Raw genomic sequence first — 19,430 nt, 5'->3', positions numbered from 1 at the left:
TTTTAAAAGTCAAGAATACTACCAATGTCAGTAGACATTGACATTATATAGTGCAAGTATCGATTTAATAAAAATACAGAAAGAACTTTTACAAATAGAAACAGAGATTGCATGTCTTTATCCTTACACTGAGGTCTGGCACTCTATGAGTATTACCACCAACTGTGGGTTCTCCATGAGGAGCAGAGGTGACATGACTACGTTAAATCGATGAGTCATGTTTTAAAGAACATTGGTTTTGCCAGTAGTTTTCACTTACTGTCCTTCCAAGCATTTTAGCAAAGGTGCTTTCAAAGAAGTTAGCAAATTTGACAAATGATGGGCACACGCTTCTCTGCTTCTCATTCCTTGTTAATAGATTTGTTGAAGAATCAAAAAAATAACCCAGGGACTGAAAACCATCAGCAAAAGTAGTTTAATTGCAAAACATAAAGGAAGATTGACAATTAACTGCAGTTAACTTTATAGCTATATGAGTTAGAGCTACTTCTTTTATTGTGCAGATTGAACGTGAATAGTGGCTTTTGAGATAAAAGTTCTCTGAATGGTTAAAAAACAACCGTGCAGCACTTTTTAAAAATTAAAATTGTTATTTCCATTGTATTATCTGTATGTTACAGGTTTCCCTTTCCTGTGAAACTTTATTTGTATTTTCACAAAATCTGTTATGATAGGTTAGATTATTTCAGAAAGCACAAAAAATTATGACAAATGGACATTCTCCATCAGAATTTTACAAGTGGAAACTTACATACAGCTTTATATCTATAACGTCTCATTCAGAACTTGAATCCTTTCTTTAGTAGCTAATGTGTTATATCACTCTTCCATTGCTAATAGTTTCTGCTTATATTTCACCTAGTCTAGAATACCAAAACCCACTTGAGAGCTGATCTATAATTGTTAAAGGGCTAGTGAGTTAATAAAATTAATAAATATGTATAAATACACAAAGAAACGACACCTTGAGATACTTAGGATCACATTTGGTATAATTCACCAAAAGAATGGTCTATTTTTGAAGTAATGAGGACACCATGTATTGAGAAATTAACTGAGAAACAGGAAAAAACCCACAAATTTAATACTTTGATTTAGAAACTATATCTTGGTAAGGAAACTTCTATAATTCTTAAGAAATGCGTACTGAAGTGTGTAGAGGTAACATGACAGCACAGCTGGGTTTTGCTTTTATAAAATCAGCAAATCTATCTTTAATTAAATGTTTTTCACTTTGATATATTTCTATTAGCCATTAATTCTTTCTTTAAACAATCTTCCTTTTTGACACAGTAATTAGAGCGAGCAAAAAAAAAAATCCTTCTTTGTGGGAATGTACACACTGTTTTGAATTTTTTTTAAAGTAAGATTGGGATCCTGGATTTTAAAGTCAGCAGATCACGTATTTTGATATCAGACAGCTATATGAGTAGCAATTTATTTTAAAGCATTAAGAATTTTATTTCCTTTAAAATATTTTTATTTTATTTTATTTTTTGTGACTTTCTTGTTTTTTATTTTTTTTAATTTTTATTGGAGTATAGTTGATTTACAATGTTGTATTAAGTTTCAGGTAACAGCAAAGTCAATCAGTTATACATATTTTTAAATTTGGTTTTGTATTTGGCAAACCCACAGAAAAGTTCTTTTGATGTTATTTCCTCTGATATTTCTTGGTCACTGAATTTGAAAATAAAATAGTACCAAAATTTTTATCAATAACTTTTCATTAAAAGTAACACAGTAAAATACAATAAAAAAGTTTTTTACTACTAAAGTAGGGAAAGAAAATCACCATGGATTTCATTTTTTGTTTAGTAATAGAATTCTATATTTATATCTAAGCATTTCCTGACAAAATGGACATATTGAACAATATGTCTTTTGGGTAAGTGTTACATAGTTGAGAAACAGGGTAAAACTGCAGAACATAAACTTCTGGATCAAACAAGAAACTAATCTCTTTTCAACCTTATTATCTGAAATAAACAGTATCTGAAACTGTCTGCCAATTATCTGTAAACTATAAACATATGGGCAGCAACCGGCATTAAACTATAAGAGTTTAGAATGAAGTTTGGGATCTTACAGACAACTAGGGCCCATTCTCAGTACAGCTGACTTTTATGGATTTTCTACTTTCTTTACCAGGAGTTAGATTCTTTTTGTAAGATCTTAAGTGATTATTTACTGAAATAAGATAACATATTCTAACAGTTATTCACCAATTCCTTTAATAAAACCCTGTTATTTCTAAATTGTTTTCCAGAGAAACAGAACCACTATTTTCATAAAGGAAGTTAATGGGGTTATAAGGCCTTTCATAATATATTAGAAACACATTTTTTTTGTTTTGCTTCCATGTGATTACTGAACTCCTATTGTACAGGATAATCCCTAGAATTAAGCCTAACCTCTATCCCATTTCTATTCCTAACTTCACAATGTTAGTATACTATACTCATGCTAGATTTATATACTAACTCTGCTGTATAGTGCTCACATAATTAATTTCATAAACGGTCTCCCTTTTTGGCCTTTAACATTATGTGTTCAAAAGTGATCTCACTTTCTGGAGCTATTCCAAAATCTAACATTGGAAGAGGCACAGCAAGTTGGCTATTTTGACACTGGTTAATATCAAAAGCTAATTACAAATAGTCAAATCCATGTAGCTCCATCCTGATTTATCTACCTGACAAAAGGACATCATAGTGTATATAGTATTACTTTTGATGCATACATAAATGTGTGTAGTTGTTTGGGCCTGATTTGATTGTCTGTTGAGCTCTTATAATTAATATACCCTGGAAGGCATAAACTTCACATGTGACCAGTTGCTGAGATATTTATTTATTCATTCATTTATTTAATATTTATTATTTTTTAATTGAGAAAACCTTGGTTTGTAACATTATATAAGTTTCATGTTTACAACATTATATTTCTACTTCTTTATACACTACAGCATGCTTACCACCAAAAATCTGGTTTCCATCCATCACCATAAAGTCGATCCCCTTTACCCATTTTGCCCACCGCCTGCTGTTTCCCCTCCGGTTACCACTACTCTGTATCTAAGTGTTTGTTTTTGTTTGATTTGGTTTCTTCATTTATTTTGTTTCTTTTTTGTTTCTTTTTTTATATCCCACATGGGAGTAAAATCATATGGCATTAATCTTGCTTCATCTGACCTATTTCACTTAGAATAATATCCTCAAGGTCCATCCATGTTGTTGCAAATGGTAAGATCCCAACTTTTTTATAGCTGAGCAGTATTCCACTGTATTTGTATACCACATCTGTTTTATCCATTCATCCATGGATGGTCACTTAGGCTGTTTCCACGTCTTGGCTATTGTAAATAATACTGCTTGAATATAGGGGTGCATATATCTTTTCAAAATTAGTGTTCTTGTATTCTTTGGATAAATACCCAGAAGTGGGATAGCTGAATCATATGGTAGATTATTAATGGCCCTGGTAAAACTTTGCTCATGGAAGATTTGGAATGAGAAGACTACTTCCTTATGGAGCATATACATCTGCAGATAGTCACGCTAACCAAAGGAAACATCTGGTCTACTTTAAGCAAAGCCATAACTTCTTACTGTCTAAGGGTAGCTTGTAAGATAAGTCTCAGTGCAACTTTACTCAACTTCCTGATCAAGTGGCCAACATCATTGATTAATTAATTAATATTTTCAGCTTTTTTCCATCTATGAGGTAGAAATCCTAAAGTGATAAATTCCTATCTAAATCTATTATCTTAGCGCTCCTGCATGTAAACCTGACAACTCAAAAACAGCACTGTAGATGACACTCAAATTGTTAAATGAATTGTAGTTATAAATTGTTAAATCAACTGTAAGTTGCTAAATAAATTATTAAATGAATGAATGAGACTGTTGCAGGGGGTTAACAATAACAGCAAAAGTAACGTTTTATGATCTTAAGAGTGGAAAGTTTTTGCTTTTGTGTTTTAAACCAAGGAATTAAAAAAAGAAAAACAACTTCATTATTTTCTACCTTCCAAGTAATCTGAACTTGAAACCCGATTTGAGTGCTCAGAGTGTGGGTAACAGAAAGACAGACCATTCTGACCCCCCAGCAATATGTTTTAAGTGGTACTTACAAGAGTCAACAGAAAAAAAATAATTAAAATAAGTTTGAAAGGTAGTGCTTTAATTTTATTTTCACCAAAACTAGACTACAAAATATGTCAGTGGAAGGCACTGTGCTTTACATTCGCCCAGCTCAGAACATTGTGTTTTTCATATGACTTCAAGGAGAGGAAAGAGCTGGTCACAGATACTCATTGAATTACTTTTATAATATTATAGTTCTAGAATTCTGCCCAGATGGAGTCTAATAACTCCAGATAGAATTGCTGGAAGAATTATCTGAGTAAGATAATTTGATTCCGAATCCCAAATCCTGCCCTAATATTTGCGGATTTGTTCATCATAAGTATAATTTTTTGTAATATTTTTCCCAGGAGCAATGTATAAACTATCCTGTTCTTAAAAGGTCGAATCCCTAACTGTGTTATATGGAGATATCCATAAATTAGCAGAGTGATTCCAAAATGCTTCCACACTCATTCTTGATAAGCTGGATTCAGGGGTCTCTCAATCTAATAACCCACCTATGAAATCGGTGAGACTTAACCAATCCTTAACTATTTGGTTTACTATGTTTTACTTAACCAAAAAATGGTCAATTTAAGACTTTTCATGGAATACATTGATCTGTCCTTAGTCTTTGATTTCACAGATGGGAATCATTTATAGGTTAGGCTGCTTCTATGATCTCAGTATTGATTGAAGGCTTCAAATATGCTTTCAGAATTCTTATCGATGTAACATTAAGAAAATCAAATGGGTCAGAAATGGCTCTCTTGACACAGAACATTCTTATTTTTAAGGTATTAAAATAAGTTCAGGTTCTTTGGTTTATCTTTATGTATTTGTACCTGCATAACTTGATATATCTTTTAGATGGAGTATCTCTATGCCATGTTGACACAGAATACAAGAAAACAAACATTTAGCAACTCAGTCCATTTCATAGCTAACACATATCCAGAATTCAATATGTAGTAGTCCTAATCAATAGTAAAATAAATATTTTAAGAGTCCTTTTGCACCTTCTGCAATTCTTACCTTGAAAACTATCCAGATTATCCTACCATGCTTTAGGTAAAGTGCAGAAGGTCTCATCTGGTATATGAGAGAAGAGTATTCTTCACAGCGGTCTCTTTGAACACTGGTAATGACTGCACTCATTGGACTAATTTTATCAGTCCCTACCCTGTCTAGGATCTCATTCAAATGGCCAGCCCATAACCTTCAGAAAAGTCAACCAACTGGGCATCTCATCTTTATCAGCCTGTGTCCATAGTCAAAATGCAGTTATCTACTTCTTAGCTTCCCCTACCTATTATCAGATCCTCTGGCTGTGGAGTGCTTCTTGGAGGGTTTCTCCTTTCCACTGTCACTTCAAAACTCCTCCTACATTGTCGATTAATTCTCTTGTACCCTCAGCCTCATCATAGAATTCTTCCTCTCCTTCTCTGCTTTTTCCTGACACTTATGACTGCACCTTGTCCTCTCCCCAAAGACTCAGTTTCTCTGGTAACTTTCTCAAACGGAGTTGGTTCAATTCTTTCGTACTTCATAAGCCTTAGGTTTTGATGTCAATGCCCTCATTTTCTGAGGTCCCCTTTGCCACTTTCAGACAATAATTTGTCTAGCTGTAACAGGAAAATTCCTTCTCTTCAGTGTCTGTTCTATTTGGCTATTCCACCCATAACTTTCTCTCACTCCTGGCATCTTACAACCTCTCAATCCCCACCCACCACACATCTCCATTTATTAAGGACTCTGTATTTTTCCACTGCCCTTTTCTGCAAAATGTCAACTTCTGAGTAATCAAAACGGCCACTTTCTATACCTGAGCTAATGAAAATTACTGGATAGGAAACTGTAGATTGTGTGTACTAATTTTTTTAAAAAAACAGTAACCTATTTGAAGTCCTCAGCTCTGGTCTATGCATTTCTCTATTCTTAGTACCTATGATTTTCCCTCTTACCATCTATCCAATATTTTTTCCTCTCTTCTCACGTCCCCAAAAATCATGACTATCCTGCTGAGTTTCAGCTTAAAATGTTACCTTTTCCAAAGGAAACACATTCTTATGTTTGAGTTCCTTCACCTGTGACCCCTCACGCTTTCCAGCAAACATATATCTGCAGCTTTTCTTACTGGCTTTTTCCTAGTATCAAAAGATGTGTCTTTTGATATTAATCTGATCTTCTTTTCTCCTCCAGGAACCTAAATAATTAGTTCAGAGCTCTTCAATCTGTGATGAAAACCAACTCTCTCGTTTGTCAGTTGTGGACACTTTTGTAAAGTACAGCAAAAATGAATTAATACAAAAATAAAAGTTTAAAAACCAAGACACATGTAATACAAGCCTTCTGCTTATCCTTTATCCTCTTGGATATGGCAGCAATATCAAATTACTATAATTACTAGATTACGTTTTCCTCAGAACTGTTAACTTCTTCTACACTAGTTTTACTCTGTATATTTAGAAGCAATAAAATTTCTCACTTCCTCCAAAGTGTTTTAATTTGAAAAAGAATCTTCACTTCCTAGGTACTTTCCTAATTTTTTTTCCTTTATATTCTTCTCAGTTTAGCTTCTCAAAAAAACTCTCCTCACTGGAACTTTGAGACAGAAAGAGAGCAGGCCTGCCCTAATGGGTAAAGTGGTTTTCTTTTCACAGTTAGATGTGCAAATTACCACCTGCTACAAAATCTGACTTCCTGAAGGACGCATGTGTCATAGCTACCCTGTACTTATTTCCTTCTCCCTCCTCCCCACATATTAGGGGAATGTAGAGATATTTAAGGCTGACTTCATTTCCTGAAATGTGGGAATGAAACTTTTAAAAAAAAGTGCATCTATTTGAGCATTCTTTTTGAAGTGGCACAGATATTACATCATCGGAACTATAGAGAAGGCTATGTTTTATCACATAACTCTGCAGTAAACTAAACAGTACTTATAAGGTCATAAGAACCACATACTTACAGAAGTATAGCTATGGAATAGAATACACTAGTTATCAATCATGACTGTCAAAGATATATAGCTAACTATGCATGTGTTATTTTGATCATGCCCATATAGTTCTTTAACAAACATATATATATATATATATATATAATAAAAAAGAAATGAAGTTTAACTATTTTAGTTGTAAAAAAATTGTCATGTTTCTTAACTATGATTTATCTTGACTATCACCTAGACTTTAGGAATTTGTTTCATTACTTTCATACTATAAAATATATCAGCCATTTCCAATCATACATATTTTTACATAGGATTTTAATTCCTTATACTAAACATTTAGAAAAAGTATCTCTTCATGCAAAAATTGCTCTTTGTTAGCCTTACTAGCCTGAGAAAAAGCAAAGATCACGAGTTATGAAGAAAACATAAGAAAAATGATAAAATAATATGGATTCTTTGAAGATTTTTGGTAGGAAACAATAGGAAACAGTTATAGTGGAAACTATAAAAGTACAAACCTTGAAAACTGGGAAGCACAATGTCTGGTGGTACAGAGTTTTGATCAGCAAATGTTTTTTCTCCCACAGAGGTTACTCATCTAACAGTGAATTTGCATAAATGGGTCAATGTTAATGAGTACCTAACTGAGATGAGCATTTCTACTAAGATCACTCATTTTCCTTGGAATTTCAAGTCAGTATCATCTGATGAATGGCAATAGGTCAGAAACAAAAAATGCTTATGATAGGTTACATTTTGTTAACTGAATATACCCAAATTGTCACATTTTTAAAACTCCTTAGGAAAAAGTAGTACATCTTTTTAACTTATATGAGGACTGTGTAGTATAACAGAACATCTAATTATTGGACAGTGCCCTAGAAAAATGAAAAAGCAAGCAAAAACCCCATGTGCTTAATTTACTTTAAGAAGTAGCTTACACATGGGGAAAATAAAATTACAAATGAATATTGAAAATGGTCCTATTAAGAAGAGAGTTGGGGCTTCCCTGGTGGCGCAGTGGTTGAGAATCTGCCTGCTAATGCAGGGAACACGGGTTCGAGCCCTGGTCTGGGAAGATCCCACATGCCGCAGAGCGGCTAGGCCCGTGACCCACAATTACTGAGCCTGCGCGTCTGGAGCCTGTGCCCCGCAACAAGAGAGGCCGCGATAGTGAGAGGCCCGCGCACCGCGATGAAGAGTGGCCCCCGCTTGCCACAACTAGAGAAAGCCCTCGCACAGAAACGAAGACCCAACACAGCCATAAATAAATAAATAAATAAATAAATAAAAAATTTAAAAAAAAAAAAAAAAAAAAAAAGAAGAGAGTTGAATGGATTAGTACTACGGAAAAAAAAGAAATTAATTAAATTAAACAATTTAAGATCGTTGTCTATTCCTCTATTACAAATTTCAAATGGCAGTAAATGTAGACAATATATACAAATTGTGCAACTACTAAAATATTTAAGTGAAGAAAATAAAAACAAACACATATTGTATGATGGATCTTTAAAACTTATTTTAATGATGGTTGTATGAAGGCTATCTGCTGCTTAACACACACTTAATTTCACTAAGTCAGCACTTACTTTCATGCAGTTAGCACTAAGATATCGATTTAATGAAATATGATTAATTTTCTTTTGAACTTTTTTTTGCAAATCTTGCCTGGAAAATTCAAATACAGTTATTTTTAATAAAAAAATTAAATATTCTCTTTTTATTGTCTAGTACACAGGCATAATGATAATCAAGAAAACAATCGTTAAGTGGCTATGTAAGTGTGTGTATGTGTGCTTGTGTGTATGTGTAGAGAAAGAGGGTGAAAAATCAAACTAATTAGCAATATTCTATCAATTCTGCCTAGCTCTTGTGAATTAATTTCAAATGATATTTCTCTAACATTGTACTTTTTGAAGAGGATTGGGGAATATTTCATTTTAGAAATAACATAATGCTAATAATAGTCCCATTTTTATCTTTACAGTTTCATGTCAATCTTTTGCTTGCTCTCTCTCTTTTGTATAACTGCTCTCTTAGCTTATTTGTAATATGTTACATGCTCCAATAAGTACAAATTTAGTTATCTCTGCATTTTGAGCTACAGATAGTAAAAGTATTCTAGTTTTTATTACTATGTAGTTCATTTCCTCGGTATACAAAATCAATCACATGAATTTATGCTTTTTGAATTTATGCTTTTTTGAAAAATACACCATACAAAGAAATAGAGAAATGTACCTAATGTTGTTAAGAACAGATATTTTATTTTGGAGACTTCAAGTCAGAAATTTGTATTTTAAAATTCATCTAAATAATGAACACGCTTAAAACAGAGAGACCACTTCAGTGTACAATCTCTGGTAACTGAACTATAAAAGCAAATAAAGTAGAGGATGTTTAAACTCATTTTATATATTCTGTAAATTGTTTTCCCATAGATAGTATCTTGTAGATATTACATAGTCAATAAACAACTGTTGAATTGCTTTGAAATTAAGTAAGAATATGACATATTTTTCCATTCTATTCATATATTTATCCAGAAAGAATTTTTGTACTAATCTTCAGTTAATCAAGTTCCATTAACTTGTCCACTAGTGGTCTCTTGATAATATATTTTTAAGTATACCCCCAAAATAATATTATATATTGTTATATCTTCCATTTTCTATACATTCTGTGAGAAAGAATCTACTTCAATATTTTTGGTCTCACGTCGTGTAATTTGTTAAATTCACAAGTGATGATAAATGTTTGGCATCTCAACCAATTTTTTTTGGCTGAAAATATTGAAAATTGTAGTGTTTGTAGTGTGGTAAAAATCTTTAAAATTTGTCATATACATTTGCATGGAACATTAAATTGCTTCACACCTAATATATAGTTTTCAAATCTTTGAGCAATTATTTTGTTAAGTACCAAAGTTAAGATGAAATCAAAAGGCACTTATTAACCAAAAGTTTTGCCATGTAAGGACTTAAAAAACTTGTCTATTGGGGAAATGCATAATTTTCAACCATAAGACTGAAGTTCTGCATTAATCAGTTTCTAAAAATTTGCCTTAGCTTTTCAACTAAAAGAAAGAAAATGGGGCAAGTGAACTCTGAAGTACATTCTACACATAAAATTCCATAATACCTTTACTTTAGAAATAAAAAGTACAAATTTTTAAAAAGTGAAACACACAAGGAAGCCAACATCTCGCACACACACCCACTCCCACACCCACACACACACGCCAAATGGAAGAGAAACCAGAGGTAAAACATTATTTTATATAAATAATTTCCTTATGCCTTTGTTGATGAAACAAATAAATAAAAGTATAACAAAACTAATGGTAATATAAATGCATGGTAAAATAAAACGTGGTAGAGGCCATCATATTTAGATAAATTGTACAGTGTCTTCTCAACATCCCCAGCCTCCATTCATCACGCATGAATGGTCATGTGCAACCAGCACATTCTACCATTTGCCATAAGTCAACAGGGGAAACAAGAGAAAGGGACGCTGACTTCTGAAAGAGACTGTTAAGATGAAAATGCTTCTTCATAATTTTTTAGTAGTGGCCATCAGAGTTACATCATGCACTGGCATGTCAGCTAGCTGCTCTGGCTAGATGAGCCAGTCAAACTTGAAATATTAATTTATTTGAGTGGATGTGTCAGTGATGCTCTGGAAGAGGAAGTGGTGCTGGTTCACTGTCTTGGCAAATGCCTTGGAAAGAAAGCACTACGTACATGATTTTGGGTATGAAGCCAGTAAAATAGAACTAAGAATCTTAGTGAATAAATCACCTTATGCCATTTGATGAAACCTAATAAGTGAGAAAGATATATTATTATTGCAACCTCCTAAAAAGAAACTAAAACTTTATTATTTTGGGGTTTTTCTGGCCACGCCATGAGGTTTGCAGGATCTTAGTTTCCCCACCAGGGATTGAACGTGGGCCCCCTGCAGTGGAAGCTCAGAGTCCTAACCACTGGACAACCAGAGAATTCCCAGAAACTAAAAGTTTAAAAATAAGCAAGAGTTGGAAAAGTTGCTAGCGACCCAAGAAACATTTGAGTAAGATTTGATCTATTGGAAAATGGCATGGTTTCAGATTCACTAGTTGGACACCTTCCAGAACTAAGCATGCATTATAGTGCTTCATCGATTCAGATAATAGTGCATCACAGTACTTGGCAGACCAACCAAAGTGTTGAAAATACTTAAGTATCAGAATTATTATAAGAAGTACATAAACTGTTATATGTGGAAGGACTCTTAAAAGCAGTAAGCCATTTTTGTATAAATTTGATTTTTCTTATCACCAAAACCCACCTATCAAATAATGGCTCTATGCAGAATACAATGTTAGGCTCAGGATTCTTCAGTGCTTATGGCATCACCTTCACCACACACTCACACACACAAACTCTTTTTTCTCCAGAGACCACCCACCTGTTTTAAGCAGCATTCATTTTTCTCTAGACCTGCTGCAGAACTCTCATAATTGTTGTTTCCTTTAACACATCTTGTAGTAGTCATACTTAGTCTCAGTTTATACCTTTATTTGGGGTGGGAATATGGTTAGGGCAGTAGGGACATGGGTGAGATCATCTTTCTCTTCTACTCCTTTAACAATAGCTTGTCTGGGTATAGAATTCTAGATTGAAAATCACTTCCTTCACTTTATTTGAAGACTTGACTCCATTCCTCCCACTGTCTAGTGAAACTGTATTTTTCCCCAATTATGAGTTTAATTTCTTTAGTGAAAAGAAGAGGAATTTTACATGGGGCTAAGTGAAAACTGCCCTAATTCTTTGTGTGTGTGTGTGTGTGTGTGTGTGTGTGTGTGTGTAGGGGGGTGAGAGATGGGTTATGAGTAATGACTCATAGAGTTGTCATTTGACCTTAAATTAAGCACCCTTCCTGTGTTAGCCCTACTGCTCAATTACATTCTGCCTTATGCATTCTAACTCCAACTCCAAATGTCTCAGAGGTTTCACAGTACAGATTGGCTCTCACTTCCTCTGCAGACCCTTTTGTAGCATATTCCAGAATGTGATTTTCTCTCCTTGTGCCATCCCTTGTTCTGTTCCCTTTGGTTTTCAATCTTTTAAAAAATTTGAGGACTTTCTCTTCTAGATAAGAGTCTCCTGCTCTTGTTCCCTTCTGTTTTATACACACATTCCTTTTTTCACTTTGATTCTTTAATCGTGCTGGAGTCTTAAGAGGGACAGAAGGCCCACCTACGTGTCTTCTCTATCTTCTGGAATCAGAAATCTTTATTTTATAATGTATTCTTTCTGTAAACCCCTAATATAAAAGGACTTACACAACTCAAATTCATAGTTACATATTCTTTCTGGACTGACTGATTTGTTCCAATGAGCTGTTCATCTATTCAAATGCCAATAGGTCGTTGATTACTTTATCTCTGTAGCATATTTTTCAGCCTCTAAGTTACCCACTCTCAATAATTCTCCTTGTAAATAGTTTGTATTTCATGCACATATTTAAAAATATATTTAGAATCACTTTGTCAAGTCCCTCTCCCATTCACAGAATTATGTTAGGCTTTGTTGTAATTGATTTAATTCATGTTTCTCATTGTTTTTTCAACATTAATTACCTCATATCTCCAATTTCCAGTCTCATCTTCTCTGAAAATATAGTCTACTTGGCATACAGAGCTACCATTTTATGACTCAAACTTCATCATGGAAGTTCGCTGCTTGAACTTTTGTTAGAAATCCAGAGAATCTTCATGATGTCCAAACTCCAAAGGCCCCTTGTGATCTGCCCTCTGTCTACCATTTCACTATCGCCTCTCAACCTTCCTCTGTAGGTATTCCATACTGCGGGCAGACCAAATTTGTCATAGTAGTACCCTTTACACAACATGATTGCATCCGTTTACATAATATTCTCTCCTGGTATAACTTCTTTCCTTCTATCCCCTTTCTGACTGATGAGCTTATTCACACTTCAAAACTTGGCTCAAACATACCTTCCTCAGGAGACTTGTTTGACCTCTCCAGGGAAAGAATTAAGAGCTTCCTCCCATAGGGTCTAGTCTATAACTCTTAAAAGTGTTTGATACTTGACTATAATTATGTGTTTATATATTTGTGTCCTCGCTGGATTGTGAGCCTCTAGAGGTCAAGGACTGCATTCACAAAGCAAATACTCAATGCATGTTTACAAAATAGAAGAAAGTGAACAGGGAGGAAAAAAGGAAGGAAGGAAGGAAGGAAGGAGGGGGGAGGGAGGGAGGGAGGGAGGGAAGGAATTCCCAGTTTAGAAATAAGTGACACAGTTTACTAAATGGAAACTTTGGGATTATTATATATTTTTCCAAATTCTTTTTTTTTGTGGATAATAGAATGGAGATTTTGATTTGAAGAGAATTCTTATCATGTACCTGTAATGAAATAAATGTATACACAAATTTTGTTTGTAATTTTGGTACCTAGTGATTCCAGAATATGTCATCATTTGTCACATCTCAGTTACATGATCAATATCCATATAGACATTGTCATCATTGTAGCTTGTCCTTATTCAAGGTTTTAATTAGCAAAATTAATTCTCTGATGACATCTTTCTATCTAGTTATTTTTCATTGTCTTACTCTCACTGAACTTTTTTTTTCAATTGTCTGAGATGAGCAGTCTTTGAAAAGTTCTGTTTTCTTCCACTTTCTACTCTGCTCATCATCATTTCCTTCATTATGCGGTCTGACACAAAAATCCGTTATTTCAACAAGTATCTTATCAAAATCGTCAATTCTCTTCTCCTCTGTTCTATTCTCATGGTAATATCCTGTTTCAAGATTAACTGACGGTCCACATGCTCACTCTTATATATGAGCTTCTATATACTGCTAGAGAGAACCCCACAACTGCACAGCTAGTTCACAGTTTTAAAATCAACTAGGTTTTCAGTGCTGTTTAATGAGATTGGCATGTCCCTAGACTGCACATATCTGATTCGCAAACTTTCCCAGGTCTCCCAAAGTCTACCACACCTTGCCTGCTCACTTCATCACAAGAAAATATTTAACATCCAATTTTATTGAAAATATACTGTCATTTACAAACACATTTGCATCCTTTCTCCTTCTTGCTTTTACAGCATGACATGTCTCTTTTTTCTCTGTTTATTTTTGTTAATCTTACTATATGCTCAGTGACCTTGCTTTATTAATTATCCCTTCTCTTCCTTCTCAGACTCTTCTCTATATTTTTCCTCATCAGCATTTAAGCATGCTTAAATCTTTACTACATGTATTTAAAAAATTGTACAGTGTACCTATATTCTACTCCATCCACTTTAATAACATCTACTTCTCAAATATACTAAAAATGTGTTAACACGTTCTTCACTTTTTCTCCTTATATTCAACTTTTAAACATTTTGGAACCTGGTGTCACCTATGTATCAACTGAAAACATTCATGGTAAAATTGGCATAGATCTCATGTTGCCATCCATTGAACAATTTCCAAATCTCATTTGCTTGACCTTCCTTCATATTCACCAAGATATATCTACTCTTTCTTGACACTCTGTTTTCTCTGTTTCTGATAATTCAACGTTCCTCATTGCTCCTTGTTTACTCCCATTTCTCTGGTCAATTCTATTCAGTGTCCTTAAGCTACACATTCTCTGCTTTCTCTAGGAGTTGAAATTACTCAGTTTCCACTCTACACACTTTCCCTAAGGGATCCTTCCACGTCCATAACTTCAACTATTACTTAGAGTCAGGGGACTCCATTACCTTGACCTGTACTGAAGACAACCCTCTTAATTTTAAAACCCACAATCCAGTTACTCTGAAGATGTCCAAAATTGTATCTCCCACCTTCCACATCCCAGCTGAATTCTTTGCAGCGACTAACGCGTATCAAGCCTCAAAGTAGCCTTTCATCAGTGTTATGCCAGACTTACTCTGTTCCCTCACCCTCCACATTCAATTAGTAACTACATTCTATAAATCTTCCTCTGTAGAAGTTCTTAAATTCCAAAATCCTTAATTCAACAATCTTCATCTTTCACATGGGTTATTTCAAAACTTCCTAAATTATTTGTGTCTCTCTAGATTTGCCTTCCTGTACCCTGCAACTAGAGTTTTCTTTCTAAAACACAAATATGATGACATCACTTTCCTGGTTAGAAATCTTTGACAATGCTCCAATTGCTCCTTTGACTTAAAGGCCAAAGTCCTAAGTGTAGCATATATGGCCCTTCATGATTCAGCCACTGCTTACTTCTCAAGCCGCCTATATCCCTTTCTCTTAGTCTCCACATCATTTACTTCTGGTCATCATATTTGAACACATCTATGATTCTCTCTTGCCACTGTCTCCATATACTTGATGGGGAGGATCATATCTTACTGTCTTAGTACCTCAAAGTCTTTGGTACACTGTTAATTATAATAAACATGTTGAATGACTGGAGAATGGATGAGTGATATTTACTACCTGTTAATATTAATTTAGTTTCAGGTCTATATAAAATAAATAGCACACAAAGATTGCAATACAGGTGTCACTCAAAAATAACTTATATCATTTTTAAAAATCTGAATGATTTCAATCTGATATTTATTTTCCTATTAATTCCAGTAGAAACTAAGTGAAATATATGTTTTTCTGTTGTTGTTTGAGTATCAATAATGCAGTAGTGGCTTGCATAATGAGTGTGTAAAATAAACTAGTAATTAAATTTTGATTATACATAATAAGTGTATGAAAATAATTTAAATTACATTTATGGTCATTTTCATAGGTTCTATAATCATAAAATTGTTATTAAACAGAAGAACTTGGTTTCTTTGGTTTGAATCCATGCTATGCTTGCAGAATTTTTAAAATATTGCAGGATTGGCAATATTCTTTTTATGATGGTGCAGACTGTTTTGAATTTTTGAGACTGTTTTGAATTAACCAAAAATATTGTTCTCCTCTGATATTGGATCCAACAACATAAATCCCACTGTGTTTTAAGGCATTCCAGAACCATTATGAATTTGAGCTAATGGGCTAACCCTGTAACAGACACCTAGGCTGAGCCAAAATTCACTCTAAAAAACTGCAGATTTGGATGTATTCCTATCGAATTGGCAAGAGTTAAACTCAGTAGAATTCAGTATTTCTGACAAGTTCTAAATGGAGGAGTCCAAAAGGTTATTATTATCTGGGCTTTCACCCAGCATTCAAACTCACAAATCACTGTCATATTTTCTGCTAAAATCATCATCGATTCTGGACTCCACAGTATTTCATTCATTTGGTATATTTATGTAGTATAAGAGTTTATAGAAGAGAATATTTTTGTATTATGCTCAGCAGTTTATTTAGAAAGAAAAACATGCATTTTTATTTAAGACTAACAAGGGTGAAAAGTTTTAACATGTCTACCTCTATAGATATATTTCTGTAACCCCTTTTCCTAAAGCTCTTCAAAAAGAATCAGCATTTCCTAAAGGAAATGTTCTAATCTCATTCAATTACATGTAGATGTCCAGTTTTCCCAGCACCGCTTATTGAAGAGATTGTCTTTTCTCCATTGTATATTCTTGCCTCCTTTGTTGTAGATTAATTGACTGAAAGTGCATAGATTTATTTCTGGGCTCTCTATTCTGTTCCATTCATCTAGGTGTCTGTTTTTTGTGCCAGTACCATGCTGCTTTGATTCCTGTAGCTTTGTCTTAAGTCAGGGAGCATAACATCTCTAGCTTTGTTCTCTTTTCTCAAGATTGTTTTGGCAATTTGGGATAGCCAAAGAGAATAAATGCCTTGACCATCACAATTATAAAAATCAAGGACTAGTATTTCCACCGCCTTAGATGATTTTCTCATTACCATGATGAATTTCTCTGACTCTGCAACTGGCTTTTACTTTCAAAATACTCTGAGAGGTGTGTCTGTGCATGTGTGTGTGTGTATATTTGTCTTACATTTGTAATACATCTATTTATCTTTGACACCCTGATCATCTTGAATAACAGAGACATTTGGGCGTTTATATTTATATTTTGTTTAAACCAGTTTAAATTAATCTAAAATCTGCTAACTAAATCTCTCACTGTGCCCTTACAATGATATGTGTATATCTTACCTAGTCAGGCAGTAAAGTATATAAGGGAAAAGCATATTAACACATTTTGGCTTTTGCACATTTTTTGAATTGAAACCTGGATTTATTCACTCTTTGAAGTATCAAAATTAAAATGCACAAACTCTAAAGACTGTCAAATTGTTCATCATAATTTATAAAAAATATTTTTAAAATATATTCATTGAAGTTAATAGAAAAATGCTTATTTTCTTGGCAATTAAAGTGGATGATGTATTTTCGACAGAAAATTCAGGTTCTACTTGTCACTATGAAAGATTAAAAAACAAATATGTTTTCCACTGTGACATAATTGTAATGATATTATTAAATATACACACCAGAATTTACTGCAAAGTATGATTCTGTTTAATTCTAAGTGCCATCAACATTCTTTTAGATAAAGATAAGGCAATTTTGCATTAAAAAATAATTCCTCGCTCTTTATGAATAGTTTTGTCTTAATTTATAGTTATTTAAATTTACTATATAAACTTGTCCTTAAATCTATCATATCACCTTTACTAAAACTAGGATACAATGATAGAAATGGTTTGTGATGCATACCTTTTATTACATTTTGGAGATTATATATATAAATATATATAGACATATTTATACATATATAATATATATATATATTTCCCTAAAGACAGAGACAATAGCTATAAATTAGAATGTGCAGAAAACTTAATTATATTTTTCAGCAAAACATTTTTTCTTTATTTAACAGAAAAGAACTTTATACTTATATAAAAAATATAAGCTGGAAAAACAAACAAAGTAGCTTTTTACGACACTTAATAACATAGAGTTTTAATCTTTCTAATAGACTTCTTTATTAATAATGAAAAGTGAAAAGGGTGCTAATCTGTAATATTCACAAACAGAAATGTAATTTTCAAATGACACATCTATGCATATAGATTGAGCTCAAAAATAAAAACAATAAATAGTGCTCACCATGAGTCATGTTTTCACCACCACTTATTTTTTTAAACTTCTTTAAAATATCTCATCATTTCATCATTTAAACAAAAAGCTTTAAAGTGGCCATGGTGGTCTGTGAATTTCTTGCCCTTTATTTCATCTTCTCTACAACTTCGTCTAACTCCTTTACAAATTCGGTCTCAGCATAGCCTTTACTTCCTCTAGATAACCTTCCCTGTGTCCCTTGGGATTGTATTGGAAATCCTTCCTTATGTGTTTCACAGCACCCTATGCTTTATTTTAGCACTTATCATGATGAGACATAATTGAATCTGTCCTCTTCATAAGACAGTGTGTTCATGTACAAAAGGACTATGATTTGTTTTTCATTATATTTCTAGTACTTTATATGTATTTTTAGCTTTGCATACAGCTGGGTAAATTTTTGTTGAATTGAAAATAATACGAATTTAAACAAATTTGCAAGATCATGTATCTAGCTGATTTTACTCCATACTGTTTCCAGGATGCATTTATACCACCCTAAGTCATACTCAAATGAGCCATTAGAAGCACATCAGGACATGACATCCAACCTAATTTCTAAATCTTACCGCCTAGAATAAACCCTCACTGTGTCAATGACAGCACTTCGTATTATATCATCATCTCTCAAAACCAATTAAACCATTCTTTCCAGAAACAGAGAAACCTCTGTTCTCTCACTTTATTGAGATCTGGAAGTGACAAAGAGAGGTGGTAAGTAGACTATGCTATCACACCAATATTGCTCAAGGTTATGGGCACAGGCACATTGTTCATGGAGCGATTCTTGAGGAAAAACTTCTAATCATTCAGAATGGTGATCTAAAGTTAGTCTACAGAAGAAATATGACAAAAGCAAGTACCTAAAAAAGTGCTTTGAGAAATAACAGGAAAAGCCAAGACTAATTCTTTCAAAGTCAAAAGCAGGTTTTGTACAAAAGAACAGTAGAAAGAAAAGCTCAAAGAGAAAAGATATACCCCTTAGTTTTGTTGGTGAGGAGGTCAATAAACTTGGTAAAAAGTATTTATGAAGCTAGCATAGGCAATAAACAAACAAACAAAAAAGGCAGAAGACAAATTATGAGAAAAGTAGCAATAATTTTTAGTCAAATATTTTTAAGTTAAAGGGTTAATATAATTAATGTGTAAAAATGTATTACAAAGATACAAGGAAAGTGCCAAGATTCAAACAGAAAATTATGCAAAGATTATAATTATGCAAAGATTTTTCCATGAAAGAAAAAAATT

The 19,430-nt window shown here is 33.4% G+C and overlaps 1 protein-coding gene across 1 annotated transcript in view; it reads right to left on the bottom strand.

Annotated features, from left to right (window-relative positions):
• HCN1 (hyperpolarization activated cyclic nucleotide gated potassium channel 1) overlaps nucleotides 1-19,430 on the bottom strand; it is a 384,462-nt gene that overhangs the window by 172,240 nt on the left and 192,792 nt on the right. The window lies entirely within an intron of this gene.

The sequence above is a fragment of the Balaenoptera physalus genome, assembly GCF_965194825.1.
Source record: "Balaenoptera physalus genome assembly, chromosome: 3".
NCBI lineage: Eukaryota > Metazoa > Chordata > Mammalia > Artiodactyla > Balaenopteridae > Balaenoptera > Balaenoptera physalus.
The sequence above is the reverse complement of the archived record's forward strand: the minus strand, read 5'-3'. Positions and strand labels throughout refer to the sequence as shown.